Source organism: Diabrotica virgifera, chromosome 9 (genome assembly GCF_917563875.1).
Source record: "Diabrotica virgifera virgifera chromosome 9, PGI_DIABVI_V3a".
Lineage (NCBI taxonomy): Eukaryota > Metazoa > Arthropoda > Insecta > Coleoptera > Chrysomelidae > Diabrotica > Diabrotica virgifera.
The window spans coordinates 71,248,590-71,265,840 of record NC_065451.1 but is presented as its reverse complement, the minus strand read 5'-3'; positions in this window follow the sequence as shown (position 1 = coordinate 71,265,840).

Sequence of the window (17,251 nt, the reverse complement as noted above, 5' to 3'; positions counted from 1 at the left end):
CATACCTTTATAATAACAAGCATAAGTTAAACACTGCATTGATTGTGATTGCAAAAACGGTTCGCATGTTCGCAAAATCAGTGCGGACATGTAACGGTTACTTTTGATACTGGTTCTAAGTGGTACTGATTACAAAATACTGATGTAGCTGATCCTTGTATTTACTGAATTGAGTAGGCAACTTAAAATCGGTAGTTTTGTACTCGTAACTAGTAACGTTTTAAAAATATCTTACATGTCCCTAGTAGTCGTAGCGGTATGACTTTCGAAAACGTCAAATTTGATCATAAGCAGGTGCATAAAAAGATATCTTACACTGAGTATTTTATTTCTACATACCTTTATAATCGCATAAGTTAAACACTGCATTGATTGTGATTGCAAAAACGGTTCGCATGTTTTAAATAGAATTTTTGCTGATTATGTATTTTGCTAAAATTTTAAATAACACAAAAAATACAATTCACAATTATCATTTAATTTTTAACGATAAACAAAAGTCTAATATGATGATAAGTTTGAAATTGATCGAATTTGTCGATAACAGTGTCATTAACAGATATTTTAAATACCATAAATAATTTCCAATGATTGTGTGGATTTAAGAAATACATATTAAACGATGTTTTTACCTGTATAAAGGAGATTATAATTATGACACATCATGGTACTCCTTATTTTTCAAATAATATGCTCTTGTAAACGCATAAATTTGATTTATTGGCTAAACCTACATTAGATACGTCAAAAGAAATTAAAAATAATTAACATGTAATAAATTCACTGTTTTAATCAGATATATTATATTTCCACCTACCTCTACCGAAAGTATTGTTACGCGATTGACTCTACTATTTTATTTATTTATATCTTTAGGCACTAAGTTTAATTTAAATAAAGGAAGACTTACTTATATTATTTTATTTACAGCACTTATTTATTTTAATTATTACAAATAACACCAACTAACACATCTAATTTATTTACAACACAAATTTATGATTTAATTAACTAAACATAATAACTTCGATAACTAATATATACATTTCATTAAATCTGATTCGAATACAATTATATCACGCGTCGCGGCTCGTTCATTGACTGACTGGCCTGTGCTCGAATTCCTGTTCTTAAATACTCTGACAGCGGTCGCCTCGAATCGCCGTGGAAGGTCTGGCCTTTACTCGTAACCCCGGGAAGCATCGAGAATAATTAGGCCGGGTCGTGAGGCGTCACATTGCCCCCTCCTTAAAAGATGGTTCCTCCTGGAACCTTGTCGGGACTGGAACTGGATGCTGGTATCTGCAACTGGACCCTCTTTTACAACTCCCAGTTGTATAAAAGTGACAGGGGACGGTCTTCTCTCCGCACCAGTAACTATGCGGATTGAAACAGACTAACACCTGGACCTCGGTGTCTTGGAAAATTTCTTCTACCATATTTCGGATAACTCTCCAGTCTAATTGGCTGCATTATAACTTTGGCATGGCTAACTTTTGCACGTCGGACTCCAACACGTGCTCTCTCAATTGAATTAATGCATCCCATACATCTTGGTAGGTAGGTTGGTCACGGACAGTGTCTTTTGTTACCAGATAGAATAGGTAACGTGATGCATCTTGGAGTTTCAATGCTTTGCCAGGAGCTGGCAGTTGGCATTGAAATTCTCCAACTCGACCAAACTTCCTTCGGAAGGCGGATGCCAACCCTCGTGCGTCTTTGATACTGGCCGGGATGGTATGGGCCAGCGAATAGTCATCGGGAAGTGCGAGAAGATCTCGCTTTTCTTCAGTGGTAACACCATGTCTTGCTTTACCGGTACCTCCGTAGGCACCCATGAACTCTTCAAAGGTAAGGTCAGGTATTCCTCGAATTTGGTTGACTTCCACTTCTTCATCTACGTCGTGGTCTCCCTCGTACGGCGCCAACCGGTTATGGTGGACTATCATCGGCTTTCCCCTAGGAATCTTGCTTATTCGGTAGATAACGTCATTGATTTTCTTGACAATGAGGTACGGACCCTCCCAGAACTGCTTCAACTTGGGAGAACAACCTGTTCGCTTCTTTGGATTATAAAGCCAGACTTTGTCGTTCTCCTTAAAACATCCCTTCTCAGCTTGGGTATCGTATCGTTTCTTCATGCGGTCGCTAGCGATCTGAAGGTTAGACCGGACCAACTCATGTATATCGTCCATTCTTCTTCGTAATTCATTCACGTAATCCTCACCAACAACATCTTCTCCAGGTCGACATCCAAACTCTAGATCACAGGGTAGACGCATCTCACGTCCAAATAGGACTTTTGCTGGTGTTTGGCCAGTTGATTCATTAACAGCAGATCTATAGTCCATTGCGAAGAACGGAAGGTACTGGTCCCAGTCTCGTTGATGATTGGACACCATCTTCGTCAAATACTTGCCGACTGTCCTATTCATACGCTCCACCATTCCATCCGATTGCGGGTGATAGGCCGTGGTTCTTGTCTTCTTCATGCCTAGTTTATCACAGATTCCTTGAAATAGATCGCTCTCAAAGTTCCTTCCTTGGTCACTATGAATCTGCAGAGGTACTCCAAATCGGCTGATGCAGTCTTTGATTAACACATCTGCAATAGTGGCGGCCTTCTGGTCTGGAATTGCGTAGATCTCCACCCACTTCGTGAAGTAATCCATTATCACCAACATGTATTTGCATCCATTGTCACTTTCTGGAAATGGCCCGGCAATATCCAAAGCTATTCTTTCAAACGGACTTCCAACATTGTACTGTCTCATAGGAGTCTTTCTTTTCCGGTAGGGCTCGTTACTTGTAGCACAGGTAGTACATTTCTTACACCAGTCCTTCACATCGTCGGAACTATTCATCCAATAAAATCGTTCCCGAATTCTCTGAAGGGTCTTCTTTACACCAAAATGCCCTCCTGATGGACTGTCGTGTAACTGACGAAGTACTTCGGCTACTCTGCTCTTTGGAATCACCAACTGTGTTCTCCTCACCGAACCATCATCATTTTCTATTACTCGTTTAAGCAAGCTGTCTTCCAAGATAAATGAGTCCCACTGGGCCCAATACGTCTTAACTACTGAGCCTAGGCTTGATATTTCTTGCCAAGATGGTCGACGATTTTCTTCTTTCCATTTTCGAATCTTCTGTAAAACTGGATCTTTTTCTTGTTCTTCCTTGATCTTGGTAGGCGTCCACTCGTCGTTGACCACTGTTGCTCTTAGTACTGCTGCTTCCTTTGACTCTGTTTTGTTACAATGGGAACATTCTGCTGGACACGGTCTTCTAGATAGAGAATCAGCGTTCCTTTGGCTAACTCCGGCCCGATGCTCGATCTTGAAATCATATTCTTGAAGTCGTTCAATCCATCTGGCTATCTGACCCTCTGGATTCTTAAACTGCATTAACCATTTAAGGGCGGCATGGTCGGTTCGGATTAGAAACTTCCTTCCGTAGAGGTATTGATAGAAGTGTTCCACTGATTTTACTACTGCTAGAAGTTCTCTTCTCGTGACGCAATAATTTCGTTCAGGTTTTGAAAGCACTTTACTAAAATATCCAAGGACTCGTTCCTGTCCTCCTTGGATCTGCGACAGCACTCCTCCAATTCCCACATTGCTTGCATCCCTATCTAAGATGAACTCTCCTTCTGGCAGTGGATACCCTAATATTGGCGCTGTAATTAAATGCCTCTTCAAAGTTTCAAAGGCCGTTTGGCAGTCTCCATCCCAGAAATAATCCCTTGCTTCCTCTGTAAGTCGCGCTAATGGCTTAGCGATATCTGCAAACTTCTTAATGAATCTCCGGTAGTAAGTACATAGTCCCAGAAAACTTCTCACTTGATGTTTATCAGTTGGTTCCGGCCATTCCTTAATGGAATCGATTTTTCCTTTGTCCACGGCCACTCCTTCTTTGCTGACTATATGGCCTAGATAATTGACTTTACTTTGAAATAGCTGGCATTTCTTGGGGTTTTACATTACCTGGGCAGCTTTAAGTCGATTAAAAACGTCTTCTAAATTCTTCAGGTGGTCTTCAAACGTCTCCCCCAAAACGATTATGTCGTCTAAATACACCAGGCACGTCTTCCAAGATAACCCTCTCAACACATTTTCCATAAGCCTCTCAAATGTCGCAGGAGCATTACAGAGTCCGAACGGCATAACGTTGAATTCCCATAATCCAGATCCTGTCGTAAAGGCCGTCTTCTCCTTGTCCACTGGATCCATTTCTACCTGCCAATATCCAGACTTCAAGTCCAACGTAGAAAACAATTTACTTCCAGCCAGTGTGTCCAACGTGTCATCGATCCGAGGCAGAGGATAACTATCTTTCTTGGTAACATTATTCAACAAACGGTAGTCCACACAGAACCTTGTAGTTCCATCTTTCTTCTTGACCAGGACCACCGGAGAGACCCATGGGCTCGTAGAAGGTTCTATCACTCCGTCTTTCTTCATTTCTTGAACAATCCTTTCAGCTTCCTCTCTCTTCGCCTGTGGTAATCGTCGAGCTGATTGACGAATTGGCCTAGCGGCACCTTTTGAGGGTTTTTTAAATATACCTTTTATACAGCATTTATTGTTTTTAGTCATCTTGTTTTCAAGGGATGAAATATCACCCGAAACTTTCGAAACTTTGTTCTCTAACGATATAATGTCTGTAGAAACTTTCAAAACATCCGAGGAAACTTGGGAGATTTCACTAGAAACTTTGTTCTCTAACGACGTAATGTCTGTCGAAACTTGGGAGATTTCACTAGAAACTTTGCTCTCTAACGATGTAATGTCTGTCGAAACTTTGTTCTCTAACGATGTTATTGACGAAATTAAAGCAGCATGCTTGTCTTCAAACAAATATGTTTCTGGATCTTGACCCTCTTCTTGAAGAGCGTTTTTTAGACGTTCGACTAGATCAGCCTTTTTTTCAGTAGAACTCAGGTCCCTTTCTTCCAATTCAAGTCTCAGGTCTGCAATTTTTAGCTTACACAAGGTAGACATGATCACACACTTTATTTATTACGATTTATATTAATTTATTTTTAAAGGTTCCACACTGTATTTAAACCGAAAATTTACGTTGATATTTATTTCAATTATCCTCACTTCTGCACCATTTTGTTACGCGATTGACTCTACTATTTTATTTATTTATATCTTTAGGCACAAAGTTTAATTTAAATAAAGGAAGACTTACTTATATTATTTTATTTACAGCACTTATTTATCTTAATAATTACAAATAACACCAACTAACACATCTAATTTATTTACAACTCAAATTTATGATTTAATTAACTAAACATAATAACTTCGATAACTAATATATACATTTCATTAAATCTGATTCGAATACAATTATATCACGCGTCGCGGCTCGTTCATTGACTGACTGGCCTGTGTTCGAATTCCTGTTCTTAAATACTCTGACAGCGGTCGCCTCGAATCGCCGTGGAAAGTCTGGCCTTTACTCGTAACCCCCGGGAAGCATCGAGAATAATTAGGCCGGGTCGTGAGGCGTTACAGTATACTTTTCCGGACCTGATTGTAGGGTGCAAAGTCGTACGTTTCCTCCCTAGGGAGGAAAAGTAAAAGTGACGTCATGGTATTTCATTCATGAAATATATCTTATTGACGCCCTGTACAATATCTATTGTCTATTACGTAAGTATCTATACATTTTAACGTTTATTTAAAAACACCCTGTATTTTGTAGAATGGTAAAAAACAATAAATTGTTATTCTGATTTAACAATGTTTACATTAATAATTTGACTTATATTTGACAGTTGACAGTTATATTGTACCTACTTGTTAGTTTTAGTTCTAATAAATTTTGTTGGTTAGTTACATAAATAAATTAAGTAAAAATGAAAAAATTACTTGTTATTTAAGGAAGGTGGAAAAACCATATGTATAACATGGGAGTAAAGTGCCTTTTCCTCACTTGAATAATTAATCCTCCGCTACGCGTCGGGCAGTAAACTTCATTCTCGGGAGGAAAAGTAGCACTTTCCTCCCTTGTTATACAAATAGCTATTCCCTACTATTGCAACTAAATATAAAAACGAATAAACGAAAACTTGTTGAGCAGTGCTACAACAAAGCAATAAAATGTTATTCATAAAGATAGTGTAAAATATATCGCCGCTTATCTGGTCCGCTGGTATTAAAGTTATCAGCATTTAATTGCAAAGCGGTCTCTTAGCTGGAGAAAATACTTGTAATTACCATCCGTATTCATTTCAGATACTTCCATCTCGCAAACAAAAACACGTAAAAATTAACATCTGGCGCTGAGTCACCCGTCCCAGGCCCAAGAAAACTGTACGTCGATGACAAACCTTCCCAAGCTCGACCTGCGAACGCATGAACTGATAGTAGGATGCGCAGAACGCTCTACGCAGTCCACCGACGCAGGTTGTGTCTGGCTTAGGTTCAATTTGCGCCGGGGCTAAAGCTTCAAAACTAAGACCAGACAAAAATCTAGTTTTATACACATCAGTCAAAAAACACTGAATCCTGCTAACCCTGTATATAAACAAAATCTCAGACTCCATGTCGGCATGTGATACATTATTTTAGAGCAACTTAAAACGTGCCACTACAGGATCTCAGGCGTAACTGAACAAATTCAGTATAGACCTGTCGCTATTATCATATGCGTTATTCTATAAAAAAACTAATTATTACAGTATAAAAACCAGCATACCTAAGTACCTAGAAATCAGTTCAAAAATCAAAGTCAACAGATCTTTTCTCAGATTATTCCCCAGTGTGGTATTACCCATAAAATAAAATTTCTTTAGCAATTTTCTTGGATATCGCAAACGTATTTGAGAAAGTATGGCAGGACGACCTATTAATGAAGCTTCTTCTACTTCTTCCTTCTTGTATGTAGGCTTTAAAGCCTGTTTATTCTTCAATATTAGCCTACTAAATTGTTTAAGTTATCGCACCACCTTTTTCTTGTAGTCCTCTGTTGTTTCTAGTAGTCGTCTAGTTTTAAACGTGTCAGGTCTTGTCTCCGCCGTGAATGTCAATATAGGTCTAATTGCTGCTTTATAGATTCTTGCTTTTGTGTCGTGTCTTAGGTGTTTGTTCTTCCAGATTTTGTCATTAAGAGATCCCGCTGCTTTACTTGCTTTTAAGCTTTGTTGTCGTACTTCCTCTTCAACATCTCTGTAACTGGTTGCATCTATTCCCAGATATCTAAATCTTGCTTCCTGCCTTATTATTTTCCCATCAATTTCAATTTTACATCGTAGTGTGTATTTAGATGTTATCACACATTTGGTTTTTTCTGCTGATATTATCATATTGTATTTCTTGGCTGTTGTATGGAAGATGTGTGTTAATCTTTGGAGGTCGTCTTCTGTCTCGACGATTAATGCGGCGTCGTCTGTATAACATAATATTTGGATTTTTTTGTTCCCCATTCTGCAATCATGACCTTTACGTACTGCTTCGATTATTTCGTCCATCACTATATTAAAGAGCAGTGGGCTTAATAAGTCACCTTGTCTGACTTCGCTTTGTAGTGTTTTTTTTTATTTGTTTTTAAATACAATTTGTTACATCACAAAAAAAGTAACACTAAGCATTGTTTGTCGAACGAACAAATGTGAGAGAAGTCCAATGACTATCAACTCCTAGTAGGTTTGTTAATAATAACTACACTAAGTCACTTACCTTCACTTAAAACCTTAAGTCACTTATGTTCTAAATGGCAAGTCAAGAGGAGTTCTAATTTTCAATCTATTTAGTTGTGTAGAGTTGTCCAATAAATTCACTACTAATTCGTTGGGGTTCTTTTTCAGTCGTTTGAAATATTAATTACTGCATTTGATGATCACCTGCTTCACTCTCTCGATCTTCAAGTCCCTGTAAATGTCTGCATTTGGAATGAACCACGGTGCATTTGTGATAGCACGAAGAACCTTGGATTGAAACCGCTCCAGTATTGCTAGGTTGCTGTCTGCTGCAGTTGCACAGTTCAATCCCGTTTGTCCAGATGGGCCGGATGATGGCTAATCACTAATATTTTGTTAGATAAAGATAAGGTGGATTTTCGGCCGAGAATCCGGTAGTGTTTTTTTGTATTTTGTTCCTAATTGCCTCCTCTTCGTCCAGATGTGTGTTCTTGTCAAGGTGTAATCCGAGATATTTTACAGTATCATTTTTAGGAATATTCTTGCTAGGCATTAGGATATTTGGTGTTTCTTTGTGACATTTAGTGAATATTACGTTAACTGATTTTGCTTCGTTGATCTTTATCTTCCATTTCTTAGCCCATATTTCAACCAGATGTATGTTTTGTTGCAATATTTCAGCTGCCTGTGTGGGATCTGCGTTTTTTACCAGAATTGTACTGTCATCAGCGAATGTTACGATTGTAGATTCTTCTCCAGTTGGGAAATCAGCTGTACAGATTGTGTAGAGAATTGGTCCCAAGACGCTGCCTTGAGGGACCCCAGCATTTATATTGTGAATTTCAGACACACTTTCTTCGTATCTTGTGTAAAATATCCTTTCTAAGAGATTTATTTCTTCAGTTTGAATAACAATCCTGGATGCCAGACCTTGTCAAATGCTTGACTTACATCCAGGAAAATGGCATTGCAATAGTTTTTTTCCTGGAAGGCTGTTTGTATCTGATCTACCACCCTATGCACTTGTTCAGTTGTGCCGTGGTTTTGGCGAAAACCAACTGATGATTTGGTATAATATTGTTTGTCTGTATATCAATAATTTTTCGTCTACTTGCAATGATTTTCTCTGCAACTTTGGACTTAACTGGTAATAGGCTAATGGGTCGGTAGGATGTAATCTCATGTGGAGGTTTTCCTGGTTTTGGAATCGTTATGATTTGTGCTAACTTCCATTGTGCAGGAAAGTAGCCTGTTCTTAGTATCGAGTTAATGATCTGTGTTAAACTTACTATTCCTTTTCTAGGTACTATTCCTTATACTGGTATAAACTGCATTAGTTTTCCATTTATCTTTGCCTGTATTCGATTATGAAAGTAGATGCTTTCGATGGTTTGTATAATATTGATTAGTATATTTCTTCTATGTAGTAAATGTATAAAAATCGAAGACGTCTTACATTTACATTTACTGTTAATGAAGCAAAGGAAAATATATATTTCCTATGCAACTCTTTGAAATATTGCAGCCACACCTACACCAGCGAACATTTAGAGTTAAAATTGAAAACGAGTACTCTGAGTTAAAGCCAATAAATTCAGGGGTGCCACAAAGTAGAGTTCTTCGACCAGTGTGTCGACTATGCCTTTAGTATACATCTGACATTCCAGGGAGAGAAAACATTCAGCTAGCCACATTTGCTTATGATACAGCAGTCCTGACAATAGGAGCAACTATAGAAGAATGTACGGTAAACTTACAAAATGTAATTAATGGCATAGAACGCTGGTAAAAAAGATGGCGTATAAAGTTTAATGAGCAGAAATAAGTTTATTTTAACTTTACTAACAAGAAAATCAATTATCTAACAATTATTTTAAACATCAGCATTGAAGCAAAAAATTTAAAGAGTTGAATGTAAAGTACAAAATATTAGCTGATAGGTAATCTAATAAGTAATCTAAATTTTCCGTCAGAATCAAAGTACAGATTTACAAACATATATTGAAACCGGTGTGTACCTATGACTCACAATTATGGTCCAATAAAAGAAATTATAGAAATTTCGAAACGCTCCAGAACCAAATACTAAGGAATATAGTAGATGCTCCTTGGTATGTTCGAAATGACGATTTACGCAGAGATCTTCCAAAAGGAGTCGGATCTGTTCCAAAATAAGTTAAGAAATTCGCCAGGAGGCATGAAGAGTGGCTTCATGAACATCCCAACCATGAATTACTTTAGCTTCTTTCTACCAACCTCAGATTCGAAGGCTCAAGAATACTGAACCATTCGAATTTGTGTAATGTGAGAAGATGCGCAAGGCTTAGTTAGTGTTGTGCATTGTAGCCGCAACAAGAACGTGAGCAGTTAGTGTAAAGCAGAGTCAGTGCTGTGCTGTGTAGGCACAACAAAGAAGTGCTCATTTCATCTCAAAAAATCTAGATTACAAACAATTTCAGGAACATTAGGTTAAGTAAAAAATGCTGACTAATCTTGAAGATTAGGTGTATTCTTAAAATAAAAAAAAATCCAGTGTAATGTTTTAGTATCAGAATTTAATGATAACTTTCCTATTATTTTCCTAGCACAATTATTAACTTCAATCAGTTGATAAAAAATCGTACGTGCTATTCTCTTATTCGCCTGTTGCAGAAGTTATTCTCTTATTAACCTTCCGTTAAAGGGCACTTAATTGTCGAAAATACGGATCTGTACTTTTCTCCATTCTCTGTTAAAGGCCCAAATAATGAGTATCATCATAGAAACTTTTATGGCTGTTATAATCTTTACGAAGAGATCTTTTTTATGGAATTAGTCGTAAAGATCCGCGTGGATAAAGAAGGTTGTACTAATAACTTTTTGTATTCGGTACAATAGGAGAAGTTAACACCTTTGTTCTTAGGTGATAACATAAAAAGTAAAAAATTTGCAATTTGTTGGAAGAGGCTATAAAACTTGTAAACTTTTAATTTGGTATACATTGCTTGCTTTGCCGGTGTCTCGCTATATGAAGCTTTTTATAACCCTTTCAGAAAATAGCTATCGAGAAACACTATCGTGTAAACAGAGATATTTTTAGCCTTTATTTTTTTTATTTTGTAACAATATAACAACCAATGGTAGGAGAGCAAAGTATGCTAAATCTGCAGTCACTCGAGCATTGTGGGGACATATTTTAGTTGTGAAGAGTAGGTCCTAAAACCAAAAAAAAAGTTAAGTACTTTTCCATTTTAGTGGGGACTTGTCCATTTTTTATATAATTTCCATTTTCAACAATCGGTTTTTTAGATTATAGCACCATCTATCCATAATTCGAAAAAATGTCTCGAATAAAAGTTATTTATTTTTACATAAGGAATCCAAATCTGCAATAGAAAATGGGGGCTCCCATTTAAAATTTAAAGTAACCCCCCACCCCACCTCCGTTTGGGGTCGGTTTGATGCCACTCGATAGATGTTTCAAAAATTTTGAATAAAAGTGTATTTTTCAGTTTTTCGATCTGATGTTCATTTCGCGAAATATCGCGGGATTCGTATTTAAAATTTAAAATTAACCCCCCACCCCTCTCCGGGGAAGTGGTGTTTGGTATCATTCGATAAATTTTTAAAAAGTATTGAGCACGTATTTTTTAGTTTTTCGATCTGTCATTCATTTCGCGAAATATTCGATTTTTTCTGGTAAAACTTTGGGATTCGCCCATTTCCTTACGCCCCGCTCAAATCGTCAGATTTTTGAAATATACACTGTTTTGCATGTACTTAACTTACCTTATCTTAATCTAACGATTTCGAGTTTTTCTAAGGATAGATTTTTTTTCGGCCCCCCCCTTAGCGAACTCCCCTGCATTAAGAGTCAATATATGGTAGAGGTACATTTTCAGGGTACAAGGTTTCTCTCCATGTAACAATCTGGCGCGCTCGAGTAACTGCCAAAATCTCCGCTTGGGCTCCCCTACCACAATGTATGTATAATAGTGAAGTGACTAGCTATATCACTGGATGCTAATTGTTAAGGCTTCCACTAGTTCTGCCCCTCAGGTGTAGGTACGTCTTATCTGAAATATAAAATCGGAACAATGAGTTTGGTAGGGACAAATAAAACACGTTATTTTGGCAGCACAAAATACATTGGTCAGTGTCTGTTTGAGACACCCAAACTTGAGTTGCTCAGAATCTGAAGAGATGTGAGGTGGTTCTTTGAATCATTCTTAATGGCACATAAACAAAAATGAAATTGGAGAAAAACCGGAAATATTATCAGCATCAGGAATAGATACGAAAACAAAAAACAATTTAACAAAAACGGCGCCGCTTTGTCTTTTTTTCGAGTGAACGAAAACTTTTAAAACCGAAAATAGGTATACAGTGTGGGCCAAAGAAAACAGTCCACCTCGATATTTGGCAGTATTTATTAGATTTTAAGGAAATGAAGAAACAGGTCGATTTTTGATCTAAGTGGGACCCATTTTTACGGCACATATATCTGTCATTTGCCAACCCCCTCCCTCCCACTTCGACGACTCCTTGTTTTTAAATAGGGAATAGGGGTCGTGTGCTAGCTCATTTGAAAGGTAGGTCAATTATGTATTCATTTATATTAACATTGACATAATTATTTATTGCTTAAATTCAATATTCAACCTACCAAGAGGCAGATGGGTGGCAGCTTGAACATTGAAATTAAGCGAAAAGCAATTTTTATTTATCAAAAAACATTTTTTTCTCTTTTGTGGCAGCAGTAGAATGTATTTTTAATTAAATAAATTAAACACATTCTTATTCTTACACAGTATATATTACTGAATAGAGAATTTAATAACTTTTCAAATGAGCTAGCACACGACCCCTATTTTCTATTTAAAAATAATAAGGGGAAGTGGAAGGGAGGGGGTGGACAAATGACAGATGTATGTACCGTAAAAATGTGTCCCCTTAGATCAAAAATCGACCTATTTCGTCATTTCTTTAAAATTTAATAAATACTGCCAAATATCGAGGTGGACGGTTTTATTTGGCCCACTCGGCATAAACAAAGCAAGTAACAATTGTATGCTCGTTCAGCAAACATTATAGCCATTATGTGGTCCAAGAGAAAAGAAAATTGTTTAAGAAATCAAAATATAATGTTGTTACATTTGTTTTATTTGTTTTAAAATACAATCTGTTACATCTTAGTAAGTAACATTAAGCATTTTTATTATCGAACATAAATAAATAAGAGTTTTACTCCAATCACTATCAACTCCTAGTGAGTTTTTTACTAATAACTAAAACTAACTATAGACACTTGTCTAAGTGGTAAGTCAAGATGAAGAGTTGTCCAATAAATTCACTGTCACTGCTAAATTTTGTTGGGGTGATTTTCCAGTCGTTTAAAATATTTATCACTGTATTTGACGATCATTAGATTCACTGTTTCCATCTTCAAATCCCTGTAAATCTCTGCATTTGGACTGGATCACGGCGCGCGGCGCGTCAGTGGCGTCACGAAGAACCTTTGATTGAAATCGCTCTAATATGGCTAGGTGCTACAGTTTCCCACAGTTCAATCTCATATATCCAGATGGGCCAGCTGATTTCTTTATACAATAATATTTTGTTATATGTATAAAGATAAAGATTTACAGCCGACCAACCAGTAGTGTTTTTTAATTTCATTCCTAAATGCTTCCTCTTCCACATGGGTATTCTCCACTTTAGCTCCTCATCAAGGTGTAATTCAAGATATTTTACAATATCATTTTTAGGAATGTTCTTGTTATAGAGAAGGATATTCTTCGTTTCTAGGTGATATTTAGTAAATAGGTACCATGTTAACTGAGTTTGCTTCGTTGATCTTTATTTTCCATTTCCCAGCTCATATTTCAATTAAATGTATGTTTTGTTTCAATATTTAAGCTGCCTCTATGGGATCTGGGTTTTTGACCAGAATTGCAGTGGCATTTGCAAATGTTGCTAGTGTAGATATTTTCTCCACTTAAGAAATCAGCTTTAAAGATTTCGTAGAGAATTGATCCCAAGGCTCTGCCTTGCGGGACCCCTGCATTATGTTGTGAATGTTAGACACACTTTCTTCATATTTTGCATAAGATATGACCTGAAGGGCAATCGTCGATGTAGTGCGGTACGCATCTAAACATTCCGTATATGTATTTGGAACCTAGGAGTTTTCTATTGGTTCGTTGCAGCACGCGGTCATATTTTAACCAATAGGCGGCGAGGTCCCAAACGCATATACGGAATGTTATTCGGTTCCAAATTCATATACGGAATGTTAAATATTGGTACGCCGAAAAAAAAAGTTTTTATTAGAGTCTGTTAAAAGGAGATTAAGTTTAAAATACTTGTTACTGTATTACTAAATAAAAATAAAACAATTATAGTATTTGGAATGTTGTTTGGTGCGAAATTCATATACGGTATGTTAAATATTCGGAGAACAAAAAGACGATTTTTATTAAAGCCAATTAAAATGAGACTGGTTTTTAATAATATATTATGCAACGTGCATTTAATGATGGTAATTATGAAGCGAGTATACGGGATATGAAACGAGCCGCTTAGCGGCGAGTTTCGTATAGAGTACGAGCTTCATAATGATAATTAAATGCAAGTTGTTTAAACGATTTTTCTAGGATCACTCACAAAAAAATATATTCAAATTTATAAATTTTGTAACGCAAACAAATTAAGTAGTTTGTCAGTCTGACAGTTTGTTTACATATTGATAACTGTCAAAGAGTATGTATTTGACTCACCATTGGTTATTGCGCGTGTGCCACCTTTATCGCGAAATCATAATGCGATTCATAATGAAGTTCATTATGATACAGGTAGTGACATCATAATTTATATATTATAGTATGAGAATAGAAACATTATTGTTAATGTACTATTAAAGATCCACAAGGAAAAAGGTTTTCCTGTAGTTGGCTGTATAACATATAATACAAAAAAAACGAATAAAGTCGTTTATAAAACGTCTATATTTAAAATCTCTAAAAAGGGCTACATCACAGAACTAGTTTTAGATTGATTGACCAATCATCATCAGTGCTTTCCTAAAATGAATATAACCTGATAAAATGATGCAAAGGTTTTAAAATTTTGACTACGTGTAAAAAAAGTCGTATGTTATACCTACTCACGTGTTCTTACCATGCTAACCACCAAAATATAATATTAAAAATTTTATTTACATATATTACATAATTACAAATATTTTGGTGCATAGCATGTAAGATCACGTGAGTATAACGTACAAGTTTTTTTAACCGTAGTCAAAATTTTAAAACCTTTGCACCATTTTCTAAGGTTATATTCATTTTAGGAAAGCACTGATGATGATTGGTAAACCAATCGAAAACTAGTTCTGTGATGTAGGCTCTTTTTAGGGATATTAAGTATAGATCTTTTATAAAGGACTTTATTCCTTTTTTTATATTATATGGTATACAGCCAACTACAGGAAAACCTTTTTCCTTATGGATCTTTAATAACACATTAACAATAATTTTTCTATTCTCATACTATAATATATTAATTATGATGTCACTACCTGTATCATAAGGAACTTCATTATGATACAGATTTTCAATATGATACAAATTTTTAACCAATAAAATCGCGATATGACATTCGCGATAAAGGTGGCACACGCGCAGTAACCAATGGCGAGTCAAATATATACGCTTTGACAGTTCTCAATATGTAAACAAACTGTCAGACTGACAAACTACTTAATTTGTTTGCGATACAAAATTAATAAAGTTGAATATATTTTTTTTGTGAACGATCGTAGAAAAAATCGTGTATACAACTTGCATTTAGTTATCATTAAGAAGCTCGTACTCTATACGAAACTCGCCGCTAGACGGCTCGTTTCGTATCCCTTATACTCGCTTCATAATGACCATCATTAAATGCTCGTTGTATAATATATTATTAAAAACCAGTCTCATTTTAACTGGCTTTAATAAAAATCGTCTTTTTGTTCTCCGAATATTTAACATACCATATATGAATTTCGCACCAAATAACATTCCAAATACTATAATTGTCTTATTTTTATTTAATAATACAATAACAAGTACTTTAAAATTAATCTCCTTTTAACAGACTCTAATAAAAACTCTTTTTTTTTCGGTGTACGAATATTTAACATTCCGTATATGAATTTAGAACCGAATAACATTCAGTATATGCGTTTGGGACCTCGCCGCCTATTGGTTAAAATATGACCGCGTGCTGCAACGAACCAATAGAAAACTCCTAAGTTCCAAATACATATACGGAATGTTTAGATGCGTCCGGTACGCACTTGTTAGTATGAAGAAAGGTTTTGTTTGCCATTTTTCTAACATGTTTTTATACTTTGGCATTCTCAAGACTTCGTACCATATGGGGGCACCATACAAAAGGGTAGAATGCACTACCTGAAGATATATTCTTCTTTTATGGCTTCTAGGTCCGCCGACGTTTGGCATAATCTTTGATAATGCAGTAGTTCTTTCGTCTACTTTCTGGGCTCTTTTACTCAAATGTTTGGTGTACCTTAGACTTGTGTCCAGGTGTATGAAGTGAAACAGTGAAACAAAATACAGAAACAATCTATTGCAAAATTTAAAAAAATTTCAAATTGCATAATTTACCTTAAGAAATTTAATAAGTTAAGTTAAGCTGCTGCATATGACACTCAAATATAGATTAAGATTTTACTTATAAATAAAATTACTGTACTTTCTTAGTTATTGGTTAAGAAACTCTGCTATTGAATAATATGGTCTTTCAGATAAATAGGCTTTTGTCATTTTACGGAAATTGGGGAAAGATGTTGCAGATTTAATTTGTAGAGGGAGATGGTTGTAAAGTTTTTTTGTAGAATATAATATAGATTTCTTTACTAACTCACTGGACTGGATCGGTAAATAGATGTCAAAGGTAGAATTTCTGGTGGAATAGTCATGTCTAGGTCTTGCTGGAGAGACATGTAGATGTTTACGAATTAATCAAACAGTTTCTAAAATATATAAAGAAGGTAGTGTTAGATTCCTGTGATCTTTGAAGTAGCTTCTGCAATGTGTTGTTCTTCTGAGGCAAAGCAGATATCTTATTGCTCTTTTTTGTAATTTAAAAATAACATCGGATTGGACAGCCGTACCAGAACCCCAAAAAGGGGGACCATATCGAAGACGGGACTCGAACAAAGAAAAATATGTTATTTTGGAAGAGGCTAAGTTAATTTCCTTCGAAACAGATCTTACTGCAAAGCAAGCTGAGGATAGTCTCTTGCTTAACACATCAATATGAAGAGACCATTTAAGGTTGCTATCTAAACAAATACCAAGAAATTTTACAGAATCAACGATATTGATCTGGCTGTTATGAAGAGGTAAGGGTTGAAGAGCTCCTTTCTACGATAATGCTACTGTTTTATCTATGTTAAAAGTGAGTAAATTTGAATCGGAGCAGGATTTTATTGTGAGTAGATCAGAAGTTACAGTAACATGAAGAGTTGCCATATTTGAGTTGCTCCAAGTGATACTGGTATCACCAGCAAAAAGAAAAACTTCTCCATCGATTGTTAAGCTAGTGATG